Here is an 18,632-nt window from a genome sequence, read left to right as displayed (position 1 = left end):
TCGAGTTGTGTTTTCTTTTTTTTTTGTTTTGTACATTCCTGCAGTCGATTTTATTGGATTACGGTTTAGATTGCACTACGTGCAGAGTTGCTGCCCGAGTGGTGGTGGTGGTGCGCGATTGTGGCGCTAGGTGGGTGGGGGGGCTGGGCGTGTTGGGTGATGGAAAGTGCAGCATGTTGTTGTTTAGAAAACATGCAAAAAACTTAACGCTTGTCCTTGTCATCCGGTTTGGCTCCCAACTCCCTCCCAAGGGGACGTCTCTTCTTAATTTTTGTTTGTTTGCTTTTTTTGTTTTTTGGCGACGCATTCCAACAATATCCCTTTAGGTAGGAGGCGGGGGCGCATGGGGTCAGCAGCAGCGGGTGTTAACGAATTGAAATTTGTTTGTTTGTTCGTCTGTTTGTTTGTTTGTTTGTTTGCTGTTTGATGTTCGATTCCGTGCGCTTCCGTTGCAAAAATGTACGTGCAACCAAATGCAATTGGGCAAAGGCGCAAGACAACAGGATGGTTGGGGCCAGGAGAGTTTGGTGAGCTGGTTGGCGAATGTATGGCCTGTCGATTTCAACCCTCTTTTCAACGATACTTTAAAAAAGCACTCCAACTAGTTTAATTTAACCAAAAACCTTAGTTACTATCTTTTGATAAGGGAAAGAGAATAACAATAAAAAGGAAAAAGGGGATTAAACTCAATTCATTTCTATTCGAAATTATTCATTTTAAGGCATCAAGAATTCATAAATTTCAGTTTATAAACAGTAGTGGCCACGAAATTAGATTATCTGACTTTAGTTATTAGCTCCCAGGTAATATAATAGATAAGAATGGGAAACAGCTTCAACAATTTACTAAGTTCATCTGGTTCGACAATTGACCAAGAGATGGCGCTGTATACATTTCAAGGCTCTCAGTTGGCCCATACGAAACGTCAATTTCCTCTTCCCATTTCTCTCTCTCTCTCCCTCAATTTTATATGCAAATGTTTTTTGGGTAATTAATTAGCAAAAATAATGAATATGGATTGGTGTTTGTTGTTGTTATTCCTTATCTCTTTCGTTCGACAAATCCGATTTGTTAGGTTTTTTATTGGGTCCTTGCAAGTTGATTTTGGGAATGTTGTTAATAATGCTGCATGTTTAGCTCCCATGCAGGGAACTCACTAGCTCGCATGTCAAAGAGCCTTGGCTAAGCTAATTAAAATTTGGCCACAAAGCACAGCAACAACAGCAACAACAAAAAGGAGACACAAAAAACCAAAGGGAAAAACAACAAGCAAACGACCGGGTCAAAGAGCAGAGCGTATTTTAATTAAAAATTTCAGCTAAGCATCAGCCATCAGCAGTGGAGTAAAAAAAAAAAAACAGGAAAGGGAAGGGATCAAAAGCTAAACGCTATCGCTGATGCGGCGACCACAAAAAGCTGCAGGACATGAATGTGTGTAGATGTGAGAGTGTGTGTGTGTGTGTGTGTGAGGATTTTCTTTCTTGCCAGCTAATGCCCAACATATGCGTCAGATTAGACTAATTAAATTGCCAGATATTTTCAACAAACAACAACAACGACAACAACAACAAATTTTCGTAACCAATTTCCAAGCCGGCCAACAAAGTTAATCGATAAAGAGTGAATCCTTAAAAATATCGTAAAACACCCCCACCACACACACACACACACACACAACACACATATCATCTACCAACCCACCTACCCTCCCCACCCACCGCTCCTCAATTGATTGTTTAGTTTCGATGCATTGTATGCACTTTGCATTTGGTGTGTGTTTCGAAACGGCGGCAACCCTTTGCATTTATTTTGTTTTTTGCTTTTCTCGTTTAGTGTTCTATTGTGTTGTTGTTGTTTTTCATTGGAAATTTCACCGTCCTGTCCTGACGTCCTGACTGCTTTCCTTGCCGCCTGCCTGCATGTCGGCTTCTTACAACTTGTCAGTCATTTGAACAAAACTAATTTGCATGTCATTTCTTTAGCACTCTTGAAATTTTTGCTATGCACGAAATGTGCTGATGACTCCCCGCCAACCACCCACCCAACCACCCAACCCACCCACACATTGCCCTGCAAATTTTCGGCACTCATCACTCTTGGCGAGGAAAGTTTAGTTAGTTCTTCAAACACATCAAGAAACTGTTTCCAAAACCTCTTTGACTTCTTGTGGTTCACAAGTCCTCCCAAAACAGAAAGATACTACGTGATATAGCAACTGGATAATACTTTTGATTTAATTTTTTGTCGTTGTGATCGGTTGGTCGCAATGGTGCGTTAAACCGAATGGAATTTTGATTGTTCCATCATATAAATACTCTTGAAGCACGCCTCGCCAAATTTTGTTTGCCCGAATTCAACTTGAATAAATGATTTCCAATGGAGTAAGGAGAGGAACAACACAATTGGCTCAAGGTGGGTTTCCTAATTTCGCAAAAAGGTACTCGAATGCAATTTGTGGATTTTGGAATGAGGAGGATGTTGGGGGGTGAAACTGGAGCTTGAAGTGGGTAAAACTATTGGCCAGAACTCAATTTGCAATTCGCAAACACATGCCAACAAATTAGAGACTTTGCCTACGTCATTTGCTCCTCCTTCGCCTGCTTCTTCTTCGATTTGAGGTGTCCATTAAGCGGCATCGCCATCTGGCTCGAACGTCTCTGGTGACAACAATGCTGTGGCTAACCATAATGCCGTCAAGGATACATACTGCTCGTTTAGATTCTTCTTATAGGTGTCAATTTCAGCGGCAAGGATAATCAATTGGTCCTGAATAAAATCGCAAAGTCGTAAAATCTCAATCATTCTTCCCTCATGGACATCAGTTATCACATCACACTGACTGATGTACTGTTCCACTAATGTCATGACTGTAACTTGATCAAAGGCTGAGGAGCCATCAACCGTTGACGTTGTATTACTGGCAAGTTCCATGAGGTCCGTGTCCGTATATTCTTCTCCCATCTCGGACGACTGTTGACTCAGTTCTGGCGTGGCCAATTGAGGATCGAACATAGACTCGGCATCGCCTCCACCACTATGAGCACTCTGATTCAGCGGCAACTGGTCCACCATCGCGTCGGGGTCACCACCCACCATATAATTGATATGTTCCGTTTCCTGTTCCCAGCCACCATCATCATCTCCGACATCAACCTCTTCGTCGTCTGAACCATTCACCATCATCACTGGTTCGTCGCCTGTGTCGCCATCTTCTCCTCCTGCTCCGGCTTCTCCTCTAGCGGTCAAGGCCAATACTGCCTCTGTGACACCTTCAGGTACAGCTCCGTGTCGCCTATAGAGCTCTGGATTATGATGCAGGACCTCCACGTTTTGCAATGGCAAACTCTCAATATTATCGAGGTTCTCCAAAATTTCCCAAATGCTATCATTCTCTTCATGATAACTTTCATCAAGGTTATTGTTAGCGCTATTGTTTGATTCCATCCTTATGTAGTCTAAATACACTTATTGAATTTTGTTGGCCGAAACTTTGAACAAATTGTGTTTTTTTTTTTTTTTGTTGTTTTAGAACTGTTTGTTTTATTTCTGAGGGTTTTCAAATGGGTGCTACTACCAGCGTGTCTGTTTTAGGAATGAAATTATCTGGGAATGATCTGAACCTATTCGGTTTGGCACACTAACTCAAATCTTGACAGGAAAACTCACAGCCTTCTTGATAAGAGAACTATATAAATCTGATGCCAAATATTTTGCTAAGTTTGCTTAGATTAAAATCACATAAGGTCCATAGAAAGAGGTGAACTTAGTGTTTGCAGGTCAAGGTGGAGGAACGAACCAACGGACCTATCATTCTGCAAGTTGAAGCTACCAAACCCCAAAGAGGAAGGGCATGTGTAAGTAAGAGAGACAATTGGCTGAAGTTTCTTGGTACTTCTTCTATTTAATATTATACAACAACACAGAGAACCCGTGAAGTCATCTACAGGACTTTGGCGGACCCCGAAGCCTGCATTAACCCATCTTTCATAGTCCAGGTCTAGCGAACTTTGACACTTTTGGTGAAGATATATTAAGTTCTCTCTGGCGATCAAATTTATTAACAATATTAAACAGAAAAGTAATTATTAAGTAGATAAAATTATATATATACATACATACATAGGTGGTTATTAAGTCTTATGCCGCACATGTTGTCATTTTGTACGAAGGACATAAGAACAGCTTAAACAAATCATATTACACAAAAAAAGAGGAAGTACACACACACACTTACACACACACACACACGCACAGAGGAGAAGAGAAAAAAAATGGCAAAACTTTACACGCTTAAAAGCGCATGTAATTGGCTTTTGAAAGGTTAACACGTAGACATCGTCCTTTCGGCCAGGATGGGGCATGGTCTATGGGGCATCTGGTTGAACAATGAAGCACGGTTGAGAGTTCTGAGTCCTGGCGACACTCCTGCTCTTGGGATGCTAATAACAATAAGTGTCGGTCGAACGTTTGAAATATGAGCGACGCAGGCGACCGACCGACCGACCCAAAGGAGACACCGTACAAAAAACCCTTTTGCAGAAAGAAAACAACAACTACAACAAAATTTGTTCCCTTTGTTGTTGTTGTTGTTGTTCTAGGTTTATATGTATCTATCCTCCTATCTCTGTCTGATTTTTATTCAGTTTTTTTGTCGGTTGATTTTGCCCTCTGCTAATTTTTCGTGCTACCAGCAACTTAACCTGTGAATGTGTGTGTGTGTGCGAGTGTGCGAATGTGTGTGGCACTAGCGTTTGTTATATATCCTTGAAACTTTTTTATTTCCCCCATCCTCACGCCACTTCCATTTCCGAACTCTTTTGCTTTCGCTCTGCTCTTTGCCATTTTTGTTTGTGCCTTTTGCCTTTGGTTCGTTGTTAGCTCTGACGTATATTTAACATGCCGCACCGCAACTCACCTCCTCCCACCGCACCGCCTCACCCCACTTCGAACCCCCCAAAACAAAGCCAACATTTTTGGCTACCGATTTTTGAGTGTTGGCATGTTTGCTGTCAGACAAATTGTCAGAAATTGTATAGCCAAGCAGCATATTTTCCTCAGCTCTCCCCCTCTCTCTGTCTCTCTCTCTCTCTCTTTCTCCTTCTCTCTGGCCTCGGGTTTTTCTGAATTGCCTGGGCTAGATTTTTCATTAGGCCTGATGATTGGAAAAATTGACAGGCAGAAAGGTGAGTCAAAAGCGATAACTTTATGTGCATCAAATAAACAAAACAAAGCAAAAGAAATCGAACCAAAAAAAAAATAATAATAAATAATAGCTGAAATAATAGGCAAGCAATAAAAAAACAAAAACTTAAAAATTCATTTCAAAAAAGTCAAACAATTACAACAAATAAACACTGAAAATTTTGTCATTTGAAAAGATTTGAACTGAGTTTTGATTCTACATGATATCTCAGTTAACAAATTTAGAACAAATTAACATTCTTTTAAAGTTAATTGTTATTGCATTTAGAAGCAGGTGCTAATATAAATATATGTACTTATATGTAACTCAGCCATAAGCCACCAAATGTTCATTGTCTTAAGCCATTTCCATAAACAATTTCTTCTTGTTCTTGCTCCCCTCCATGAATTCTGCTAAAGTGTCTTTTCTTCCTTTTTGTTTTCTGTTGGTAAAGCAATGTGCCATGTTTTCACATTACCACAAAGTGTCATATGTAGGGCCCATTACAAACAAACATTAATATTAACTTCAAGTGGCATAGCTTAAAAAATGTTTAATTAGCCACAAAATATTAAAAAAAAACAACCAAAATGAGGCAATTTTGTATGTTGGAAAGACAGAAGAACCAAAGGACCCAAAAGGAGCTTACATTTAAAGTCTTGAATGGTTAAACTTGATAAGTTTGGACTGACAATGAGTAGAAGAATCTTGATTTCTTAGCTTAGAGAAGCCTTTAGGTCGTAGGTTTTGTTTCAGTTCTTGTCCTTGACACACATTATTCAAATATACATATGTACATATATAGGAAATGGCCGCCGTATTTGGTTTTGTTGTTGTTATTGTTGATGTGTGTTTGGCATATGTGTGTTTTATATTAACGATGGCACTCTAGAGGATGTGTGTGTGTGTGTGTGTGTGTTTCAGCCCATTGTTTGGTTATCTAATGCCCGCTGGGTGGTGCTGGACTGCTGTGTGGTGGTTTGTTTCGTATAATGGGATAGAGAGTGAGAGAGAGAAGGAGAGGTGGAGGGGGAAAGGTTGATAAAAACAAAAAACCAAAGATACAAGATACATTCATCATGTTTGTATGTCTCTTTATACGATTTGTGCCCTGCATATGGATGTTAATATTATAGTATACCCCAAAAAGAAATAAAAACCACCCCCCACCACCACCCCATAGCCCTAAGCGCCGCGTCGTCTCATTCCCCTTTTTGTTGGCTTCAATAGCATTTGAAGTGGTTGGTTGTGCGATTTGGATTTTGATTTCAATACCACTCCAACAACAACTGCTGGCCGCTGGGAAAATCGCCTTAAAAAGTCCATTTGGTGTGGCCCAACCCTCTGATAGGATATATGTATGTACATATCCATATACATACATACATATATAGATGTATGTGCATGTATTTATTTGAAACTCAGGAATGGGTGACGAACCATTGGCCGTGCCATTACCCTATGGCCATGGGGTTGCTTTTTCATTATCATTTGCCTCTGCACATAAATTATTTATTGTTACGCGATTTTCCCAAAAAGATAACATACACACAGAGAGACACAGAGAGACAGAAAGAGAGAGAGAGAGAGAGGTTACAGTAGCAGGACGAACGAAAGTTTTATTTATTTTGGTCGCGAATCTCCATTCACTTTTCTTTCTTCATCATCTTTCTGTCCCTCTCTCTCTCTCTCTCTCTGTGTGATATGTTTGTATCTGCATTCACCCCAAATCGCATCCTGCCCTGCTTTCCGGATGTAAATAAATATTTATAAGTTTCTGTTGCCTTTGCCACATTATTGCAAAAGAGAATTCTCATTCTCATCCTTCAACCATATTCATGCATCATCATACGCATCCTCATCCGCATTATCCATAAACATCCATTATCCATTATATCATTTTATATGCATTTTGTTCTTTCAAGCAAATAGCTCAAAGGCGGCAAATATCCCAAGTCCAAATATATGGATTACATGGATTTATCCCATATAACAGAATCTTATTAGCCATTTAACAAATTATCCTTAATAGAAACTTCTACTGTGATTGGTTTTTAGTTAATTGAAGTTATTTAATTCAATTAAGTTTTTAGTCTGAAAGTTTTGAAATGAAAGATCTCAAGACTGGCAACTTTACTTTAAAAGCCCACAAAGTTTAAACAGGTCGACAGTGATAAAAATCTTGGCATTAGCATAATCAATGAAATTTATAGCTTTTTTTCTCAATGGTTGATTTACCCATTTCAGTCCATTTGCAGTTATGAACTAATTGAATTGTTTACTTAATGGAACATAGATTAGAAATGCGAAAAGCCAAAAATTGATGCATCTCCAATTCATTCATTCATATGTCATGGCTTTATATCGATCCATGGGAATTGTGTGCCAATGTTTGGCAAAAATGTAAATTTTTCGTAAACCATTTAAATATAATTTAGTTTTATTTTCTCGCTTTTTGTGCAATGAAAAGAAACAAACTAGAGTAATAATAAAAAATTTGTTTTCCACAATTCAGTGGGGAGTCGAATTAACCCTTTGAGTGTAAAGTATTCATTCAAATACACTTTCATTTCAATTTTTTACTCTTTAAATACTTGACTTGACTTGAAAAGGACATTTTAGGAAATGAGCGAAATATGTATAAAGATATAATTCGTTTGATATAGGAGTGAAGTGACTCTCGCTATTAACAAATGTGCCCAGTTGGTAAGGGTATCAGAAAGCAAAAGGGGGGAAAAAAATGGTAAGCCGACTAAAACCACCAAACAATGCCACTACATTAGCAATGCCCCATACCGGCCTCCAGCCTACCCAGCTTCGTCCCTTTTTTGGTCCTCCGTTGCATGGTGGATGATTGCCCTTCAATGGTTGCCCGTTACCTCCTTTACCAAATAATTGAACTTTTGCGCCGGGCATACACAAAATACGTGAAAAAATCTCCAACGTGAGTTGGCTCTCCCCTTCTTCTCTTCCTTTGTGTTCCTCTGATGCACTGGCCAAAAGAGCGGAAGTTAACTTGCGTGTCCCCCCTCAGACACACACACACACACACAAACAAACCTCATCCACACATTTTGGAGCTGTTGCTGGCGGCTCGTCTCATTCGGTTGCGGTTCAAATTTAATATTCACTCGCGCAAATAATCCAACACAGAAAACAAACCAACACAATGGCAAAATGGCGCTGCTAAGCTGTCATATGAATAAGAGCCAACTCGACGAGTGGGGCGGAAGGTTGGAGGTTGGGGGGTATTGTGGGCGGTCTGTGCAAACTGCAAACTGCAAGTGAAGTGTTGTCTGTGGCTAGCCAGACTCTGACTCTGAGAGCCAAAGCAAAAGCCAGTAACAGGAGCAGAACCAGAAGCCCATCGAAGAGCGGAGAGGCGGGTCAAAATGTTATGTTTATTATATGCCAAAAGGGACTTCATTTACATACATATATCCTCGCACACACGCACACATCCTTCCATTTCCACTCCTTAGACCTGAAATTTAACAATTTCTGTACTCAAAGTTTGTATTAATTGTGATTGATTAGATATTTCAACTTTCGAAGTTCTTATCTATGTCTATTCAGCCTTTATTTTTGGCTGTCAAATTCTTTTGGCTTTTGCTGCTTTTGCGGCTCATTAAAAATTTCTGGCCAATTTCTGGTCTAACACTGCGACAATGTCCGTGTTGTGTGTGTGTGTGTGAGAAATTTAGTAAGTTAGATGGAAAAGCGAGTGACAGAAATGTTGCAGTTTTTGCCTAATTAGCCACAAATTCGTGGCACAAAACGGTAAGCGATGTCTGCCGTGTGTCTCTTCCTTCTGCTCCTCCTCCCGTCTGCCGGTGTCTGCCATGTCTGATGCAGGTTCAGGACGTTGGTCAAATCACTCCGTCACTTGCCGGGCATTTTGTTTGTCCAACAAATTTTTCGGAGAACTTTTAAACCTAGCAATTAGCTAGAGCAATAATATGGCTTGATTTGGACCAGCTTTCCGCCCTCTTAGCCCTCTCTTGCATCTGAATGTGAATCTGTGACCTGACCTGGACCGACCTGATGCATTTTTCACAGCTGAAACGTTGCGGATGACCGGTGCGGTGAGGTTGGGGACGAGTGGGGTGTTAAGGATTAGGGGGAAAGTTGCAACTGAATTCCCTTTGCCCGGCTTCCGCTTCGCTCTCCGCTGGATATGTCACTGTCGCGACGCGTTGCTCTTGCTGCTGTTTGTTTTCTTTTTTTTTTTTTTTTTTGCTCTCTCACTGATGCCTCCTCGTACAACTGTCCAAGTGACAGCTGCCAAGCCCTGCCCCACCTCCATTCCGCCCCCTCATGCACCATTCCAATGCGCAATCAGTTGCAACGCAATTTGATTTTGTCGCTTCATGGCTCATGCACTGCTACCAATGGCCTCTCTCCCACTTCCATTGACCGCCCAGCCCCCCTCTTTCGGGTCACCATAAAGTGCACATGTCGCTTCGTGTTCACAGTGACATTCATTCGCCGTCACCGAGCTGCTTTGTTTTACCCGTCTTCAACCTCCTCCTTTCCTATCCATTATGCCCCATCATCCCATCGACCATCCATTCGCATGACCATAAAAAGTTTGTTGCTTTTGTTTCTTGCTTTTTTTGCCTGTCTGGCCATTGCAATTGTTTCACCTTCGATCACTAACCGACACACAAAACCGCTCCACCCACCCACACCCCCTCTCCATGCAGTTTCTACAACTTTTTGTGGATTCTTCTTCTCTGTTTTTTGTTTTCTGTTTTATTTATTTTTTTTGTTTTTTTTTGGCAATTTGTTTGACGGCTTCAAGTTGACTACAATGGAGGCGGAGATGGTGACCCCGACGCCGACGGCGGCTGCTCCGTCGCCTGCGGTTGCAAGAGTGCATTAGTCGGACAGGCTCAACCTGTCCGTTTCCAAATTGAATGATGATGGCGCATTTTCTACTTGGTGGAAAGCGGAAATAGATAAACTGTGTCTCAATTGCGGCATTTCATCATAATTGTGTTTCAATTAGGCAAAAACAAAAACAACAAAAATTAAAGTAGCATCTCAGTAAAGTTAAAATTTTGAATACTTTTCCAACACACTACCAGAAAATTTAGTGTTATACAGTGATTACTTTCAAACAGTGTTGGGCAAATCATGCTTACATTTCCCTTGTTTCCTTTAAGTTGATGATAACTTTGCTATGAATTATAGTGGAATCTGTTCCATTATAAATAATCTTCATTCCGATGTTTTTATACGTTTAAGCCCAGTCCGTACTTTGAGTTGGCCAAGTTAAGAGTGCATTGTTTTGGGGAAATTAACAATTTAACCTCAACGATTTATAGTTAAGTGATCTTTGCCTTAATTTAAAAGGCTCTCATATGTATGTATTTTTTGTTGGTTTTGCTTTTTGTTCACCCTTTGGCAAATGTTTGACCTCCACTTCATATTGCGCTGCGGTGGAGTTGGTCCTCAGCTGTTTTGATGATGACGATGACGATGACGATGACGTTGCATGGCGTTTGATTTTCTTTTTTTTTTAATCCTCCTTCTGGTCAATATTCATTCCCGCTTTGTTGGGCTCCTCTCCCCCACGTCGACGGTCCTCGGGCCGGGTGATTCGCGTCCATGGAGGGCCTTCACATGCGATTGGAGCCCATTAATCATGTCATGTAATGCCGCCATAAATCCAACAACAATTTTTGCCGACCAAGCGTTGCATTACGCCCCAATAACCGCCTGGAACAGCTCTCCCGAACCCCACCTTACCCCCACGCAGAGTGAAGGGCAGCAAACCTTTGGCAGGGACCCCCGAAATCCATTTTATTAAATGACCAAATGAAAAGTCGCGCCAGAAATAAAGAGCAAAAGAGGAAGGAAGGAAGGTGAATGGAGGCTGCTGAATGGATTGGCGGTGGTAAAGTGAGGTAAGATGCAAAGTAAGGGGTGAGACCTGGACAATGGACATGAATTTCTGCATGTATGTGTGTTGTGTGCGTGTGTGTGTGTGTGTGTGTCTACGTGGATGATGGGGGGCGTGGCTGGCGTTGCATATTTGCGGCGCGCATTAAATTTTGGCTGACAACGAACGGCGCATGAAGCATGGCCCCATCAATACACGGTCACTCGCATGTCAATGTCTCTCTCTATGTGTGTGTGTGTGTGTGTATGTGTGTGTGTGTGTTTGGCATATGTGGGCGTGTATGCAAACGCAATATGGCGACCGCAATGCTTCGAGTATTCAGAGAACAGTGAAGATAAAAATCATGGGCGTAGCCCAGTCTCATCTCCCATCTTGACTGTATCTCATCCAAATGCTGTCTAGTTTCGGAATGTTTGGCTCTCGAAATATAAATTTAACGATTCATTTTATTATATCATTTTGGCATCCTTCGGTTTTTGATCCATTCCTTGGCTACGCCTGCGGTTCAGATACAGAACAAAAGCAGCAGCAAGAACAGAAATTTTACAATATCCGTTGAGGCTCTCTCTATCTCTCTCTCTTTTTCTCTCTTGACCAAGTCAAACAAACGTTGCCATAATGCAACAACTGCAGCAACAACAACAACAACAACAGCAACAAAATCAATTGAGTGCTAAAAACCAACAATAAAAACAACAACAACAACTACCCATTGTCGTTAACGTTGGCTTCCTACCACCCACACCCATTGCCGCCCTCTCTCTCTTTCTCTCTCTGTCTCTCCTTCTTTCTTTTTCATCCTAGACAGGTAAAAATAAAACAAATATATGTTTACATATTGTATATATGTAGGTGGATCCATATAACCAAAAAATAGCACTCCAAATTAAAGTCCTTGCTGGAAATGTGTTCAATTCATTCAATCTTTGACCCTTTAATTACTGAACCTCATGTGATAGTCGTTTTAGGCACGAATAACTTTTGTTTTAAGTTTTCAAATTCCTTACAAAATTCTGCCTGAAACCCAAAACTAAATCAAAGCCAAGTTAAAGGACCCTACGAATGCATCAGTTATTAAATTGGCTGTAAATTGGATTTAATTGGCCAACTCAAAACTCTAAATTAACACATCAAAACTGTTCACTGATCAAATCAAAATTAAAGAATGAAATATTCATACTTCAAATCTTTTTCCACAATTCTGTATATACATTTGAGTCAAAGGATCTACAAATAACGATTTAAATGGTGTCATTTTAAGGCTGGAAGGATTATACACAAAACTTAAATGGATTTAATTGGCTATCAATGATTTGTTTTTGCCATTTGTAGGTCAGTGGAATGGAAGCTTTAAAAATTCCGGTTCAGTCTTTAAAACTAAATGAAAACTAAAATAGGTTTATGTCTATTTGAAGGTATGTAATGATATATGTAATGAACCATCTGAAGTGCCACCCACCTGTCCAACACTTTCTCCTCCTTCTACTGCTCAACTGTCATCCGCATCATCATCATCACCATCATCATCATCATCGTGGTGTTAGTCCTGTCTCCTGCCTGTTTCGAAATGCCAGACTCAATTCGCAAATTCCCAATTACCTCAAATGCTTCTCTGTGTGTTGTTGTCTCTCGTTGCCTCGCTTACGATTCGTTGATTCTGTTGATCCATCAAATGAAAAATGTAATGCTTCAACATTTAAACAGACACCCCCCTTACCCCAAGTTTGCCTAGCTTCGACTAATAAGTGCAATCAACTCCCATTGCAGTTCCCTTTTGTTTTTTGGGTTCATTTTGTTATTTTTTTTTTTTTTTTGTGCCTTTTTTGTATTCATTCGTTTTCCTAATGAACTGAGCGAGTTGGTGAGAGGGCAGAGGGCAGATGTGGGGGAGCGGGGGAGTGGGAGAGAGACCTGGACGAACGGCAGACGTCCGACCATCAAGTGCCATCAACGTTGTCATGATTTCTGCTTGTTAACATGGCTACCGTAGGAGCAAAACTCTCACCCCTAACCCATCACCCCTGGCTCCCTCTCTGAAACGACACACATATACTATATACTAGCTACAGTTTAATCCCCTCCCCCACCCCCCGGCCTGTGGTGGTTGTGCCATCTTTCGAATTGTGAATTCTGAAAATTTAACTCTTAACGTAGCGGTGATGTTGACTGTGAATGGGGAACCGTTGCTTTCCTACTACTACCTACTCAGCTACTACTACTACCACTCCACCCACCATTCTGATTCTCATTCTGATTCTGATTCTGATGACTGCCATAATTCCTCGTCGACATGTCAACAGAGGAAACTGTTTTCAGACAACGACAACGAGAACGATGACGATGGCGATGACGACGACGACTCTAGAAGTCTCCCGGACAGACACTCGACGTGTTAGTTCATTTTGATTGCTAATTGGTTTGTTAAACAATGGCTTCATGGGTTTTAACGAATTGGCCAAAATTTTATCAGCGAACCGACTACCGAGCCAGCAAGAGAGAAAGAAGGAGACTTCAGCTGCCATTGGATTGAGGAATTCACATGATGGTTGGCAATGGATTTGGCATGGCCCTTAGATATATAAACTGGTCGAGAATGTTAAGCAGTCTTTTGTCCTAACCTTACCCAACTTAACTCAATATTAAATTTTTGACCAATTTACTGAATGCCTTATTTCATTTGAATTTCACCTGGGCCTATCTCAATCTGAGTGACAGATCTATATTGGGCCTAACTTTATCATAAACTTATCAGACTTTTTCGAAAAGTTTTAGCTCCAGTCAAGGTCATTGCGTAAAATGGTTTTGGGCTAGATGACCATGCCAGGTATCAGGGAAATGGCCGGTGAAAAGTAATAGCAGAGATGTAGGAGATAGAGGGAGAAAGCAACAAGTGTGGTAACCGCATAATCCACAGTAACCACAAAGGCCACACACAGCAAACACACACACACACACACACACACGGACACATATACCACCCACTTTTTCACTCAGCGACACAAAAGTTGGCGCATTAATAAATTTTTGCTTGTTGCAAAATATTGAAAATTGGATCTCACCCACACACGCACACACACACACACACACACACACACACACACATGCTTGTCAGTGTTTTTTGCTGTTGGCGTGCAGCAACCACAGCACGGATTAAAGCCCTGTATGGACACACAGTGCCAGCCAGCCAGAGCACAACAATATGGCTAACAAATGCAAACAACAAAACGCTGCCCGTTGGCAATCCAACTCAAACAATGACTCGTTGATATTGACAACTTTTTAATCACTTAATAAATTCAATAAAATTAAATGCGGTTATGCGTCAACAACGACCACAAGAAGAGGTTCAACACAAAATCCCCACCAACATCATCATCATCACCATCATCACCATCATCCCCATACATACATATATCCCATTCATTCATGGAGTCAATCAAGCGTTTGACAAAAACTCAAAGCTTACAATAAACAAAGAACAATCTTCTTCTTCTTCCGCCCATCCCACCAAAGAAAAAAAGGGTTCTACCCACACAGTTTCTTGGTAAGGAGGAAAAACAACAAAAAATGTGTTTCCCCCTAAATTATGTCAAATATTTTCTTAGGTTATATAGACAAGAGGGTTTAGAAAAATCTAGAGAGTTTTACGCATTAACTAAAGAGAAGTTGGCAAATCAAGTCATTATATACTTGGATATTCTTAATGAATTGCTCAATCACAACTCAATCAGATATACAACCCCAAAACCATAGCGAAAATCAATCGAGTATCCCTTTCCTTTTGCCAAGTTGACAGTTGTGCAAAAAATAAAATAAATTGAATGACATTTAATTAGCGTGAATTATTTTTTGCCAAACAATTTTAATTTGACAAATTAAGTGGGAGACTTTAACATTTCACAAGTCAATTCCTGTCAGATACCGCTACCCCTCAACACACACACACACAGACCGACCATGGCTACACCTCAAGTCCCTAACTACCTATGTTTGTATGAGTGTATAGGAAAAAATCTCAGCAGCTTTCAGGGATTATGCTGGCTACCTACCAACGGGCCAAGTCAATCCATCAAGCAAGCTACAAGCACCTAACACCAAAAGATACAAGATACTAATTGGCTAGAGCTTTGGAGTATTTTTCTCTGTTAAGCGCATTAGAAAGCAGATTGGCTGTGAGGAGAGAGAGAGCGGGAGACACTTGGGGGATGGGGACCATCTACCTTTACTGGGGGTTAACCGCGAAACCATTGGAACCTCTCAGTTTGAACTTCATCTACTTCTTCGGCAATCGATAGGGTGACAATAAACAAATTGCCAACATTGGCATTTAAAGTGTAATTCTAAGGGAAAACCTCGCATTTAAAGTTTGCCCAGGCAATTGACTTTGCTTGCGTGACAGTGTCCGGTCAATGGATGTTAAAAATTCAATTTGACTACTATGCCCATGGACAGAGGATGGAAGAGAATGGGAAAGGGACTTTAGGCCACATGCAATCAGCGTCGAACAGCGCATTTCATTAGCAGCAAATTAAACAACCAAAAAAAATTCACAAAAATACACAAAAATTAACAAAATCTTGCGAAAAACATAAAGTACATACGAACGATGTTAATACCCTGGAAAAGGTTATGTTTTAAGCTTTAGAGAGTCCTTGTAATATTTCATTTAAATATTCCTTATAACCTTATAACCAAAACATCCTTTATACTAACAAAAGATTCGAACTTGGCTGAAATGGGGCCACAATTTTCATCTTGAATCTCATACCATTTGAATACAATTTTAGCTAGTTTTCATGGTTAATTGAAAGGCATTTAATATTTAAATAACTTATTTTTTTATCGTCACATCAAAGAGAATATCGAATTATTTGTAATCTTCATTGAGATCGAAATACTTTTACAGGAATGTATCTTATTTCTGTGAGAATGGAAGTTTTTCCATTTTGATTCCATTCCATATCCAATTTGGTTAGCCTCAACTTCCCCTTTAATATTAACCATTTTTATTTTTTTGCACCTTTTTGTACCATTTGCTCGGTATTTCTTAGCGAGATGACAACAAAAAAGCGATTGCAATTCATTTGGGCATCAACAAAAGGGATAAGAATCAAAAAGACGTTGAAGAACTTGGCTAAGACGAATTTTCTACACCCTGAAAAGGGTGTTTGGATCTTTCTCTGAGTCATTTAAGTTTTTATAGTGAATGGACTCTGTTGGCCAAAATGTCAGAGTATATAAAATCGACGAAAAAGACGAAAAATTCAAATGGAACTCGCTCATTTCGTTTGTAATTTGTATTGAGGGCGTGCAATGCGGTAGGGGTATGTGGGTACGTGTTACGTGGCATGAGGTATGAGGTAAATGCGCCACTGCCCCGCCCCTCTACACATCTGCATGTCCCACAAGCTCTTTGTAATTTCTGGCCAACCATTTTCCATTTTCCATGGTAGGGCCATTTTTATATTTTCAGCTCATTTCTCTTATTCTGTTCTGTTGTCTGTTTTCCTCTCCACCAACTGAATCGGTGTGTGTATAGGCATTTTGTGTGTGTGTGTGTGTGCGTGTGTGGGGGTTTTTTCTTTTTTTTTTTTGGCATTCTCACAGTTCCAACACACACTCTTTTATCCTTCATCGTCCAACTCCTGCAATCACATAGTCAACCTCAGTCGCGGCGGTGGACGAGCAACAACAAGAACAACCAATGCCAAATAGTCAAATAGTTTTCCACGCGCCGCATTTCACAAAAGAGACAGAGACAGTGGCGCCCAACGTGAATGCAACAACGGAAAAACATCATCAGCAACAACAGCAACAGCTACATGAACAAGGGAAAACAACTTGAACAACTTCGAAGAGCTGCAAAGCTGCAATAAAAAAATCCTACACCAAACAACACAACAGTGAACGAAAACAATAAGTAAAACAACAACAACACCATCGGAAAAGTGTAAAACACATTGCGAAAATGTAAATTTTCCATTGATTAAATGAAAAATTGCATAAAGTGGCACGACTAGGAGGACGAGGAGATCACAGGGCACTGGGCACAAGTGGCAAGAGATTCTGGCGACGTTTCTTCTTATCGAAACATAAATAACGGAAACTGAATAGCACACATTCCTCATACCTTCCATTTCCAGATTTCTTCCAACTAGAAAATAAAACAAAAACTTTTCATTTTATGACAGAATATCATTAACATTATAATTATTCAAGTCGATATATTTCCATGTCCGTCGGCAGTGGGATAGAGACATTAATTCCTGAAGCACCATCAATTGGCCGTAATGCTAAGATTTAGAGACCTTGATTTGGGTTGTAGAATATCTCGAGGTATTGAGACCATGACTAATTGTCATGTGGTCAAAGTGCAAATGTCCTTGGAAGTTGGTCAACACCTTGCCCAGCATACTAAATGATTTTCATGTACGTTTTCTTTATCTGTTTCTTTTTTTTTGTTTCTTTGTTTTTTGTCAATTGCCAAATGTCCTGCGGTTGGGTAAGAAAATTGAGTTAGCCATGCCAATTAATGTAACCATTGTTCAAGTCAGACTCAAAGTCAGAGATAGAGAGAGTTGAAACTCTGCAGGAATTAACTCCTCGTTAGGCGTATTAATTGATGGCAATTTGTAGGTTTTTGGTTGGTTGACCTTCAATTTGCAGACCACCACGACGAGTGGAACCAAAAACCATATAACGATACATAATCTGGCCATAACTGTGGGCGATTTCCAACAATTTAACAAGTTCAAATGGCTTTTTGAGCCATATTTAATCAAAAAAAATTCACGAAATTCTATTGATTTGTGCGTAAAGGAAGTTTTTTGATTTCAAATCTTGTGATAGTCAAATAAAATGAAGGACTAGAAGTCCATTTGAGTCGATGACAAAAGTGATAAGATGAGAGTTCCTCTATTCATCTTACAATTAGAAATTAGTCGTAATATATTCTCAATTAACCCTCGTGTTGAACACTTAAAGTTAATATTCATTTACCTATTTAGTTGAGACGTCAATCAAAATTATTGATATATTTCGTTTTAAATAGTCCGTTTACCCCCCACCCAGCTGTTGATATGGGGTTTTTCCTGCCTCTCCACTCTAGTCCTATCGAACAAACCGCAAATACTCAAGTGAGCCAAAGAAATAGATAAGAGTAAACAAAAAGGGGGAGAAGAATTGAATGGAAATGAACAACTGACTGAGAAGTCCGAGACACTCGATAGATAATGCCAATGGGTGATCAATATTAGTAGAGTGAGGTTTATCTCACGATCAAGTACGACTGAATTTGTCACTTATTTGCCTGGTTTCGAGTTGATAATTAAATTGTGGGATTTCTCACATTTTATTGCGGGTAATTTTTACCTTAATGAAAGAGCCGATAAGCTAAAAAATTGTTCAAGATAATATTAAAATTTCCCACAAAACAAAAAACAAAAAGAGGGACTGTTTAGCGGATCATCTAGATCATGCTAAACTAACTTCAAAAACTAAAGCTATTAAGTTTTTCTGTCTTCAATTTCGAATCTGTGAATT

The sequence above is a fragment of the Drosophila tropicalis genome, unplaced genomic scaffold (assembly GCF_018151085.1).
Source record: "Drosophila tropicalis isolate 14030-0801.00 unplaced genomic scaffold, ASM1815108v1 contig_158, whole genome shotgun sequence".
NCBI classification, from domain to species: domain Eukaryota; kingdom Metazoa; phylum Arthropoda; class Insecta; order Diptera; family Drosophilidae; genus Drosophila; species Drosophila tropicalis.
The sequence above is the reverse complement of the archived record's forward strand: the minus strand, read 5'-3'. Positions refer to the sequence as shown.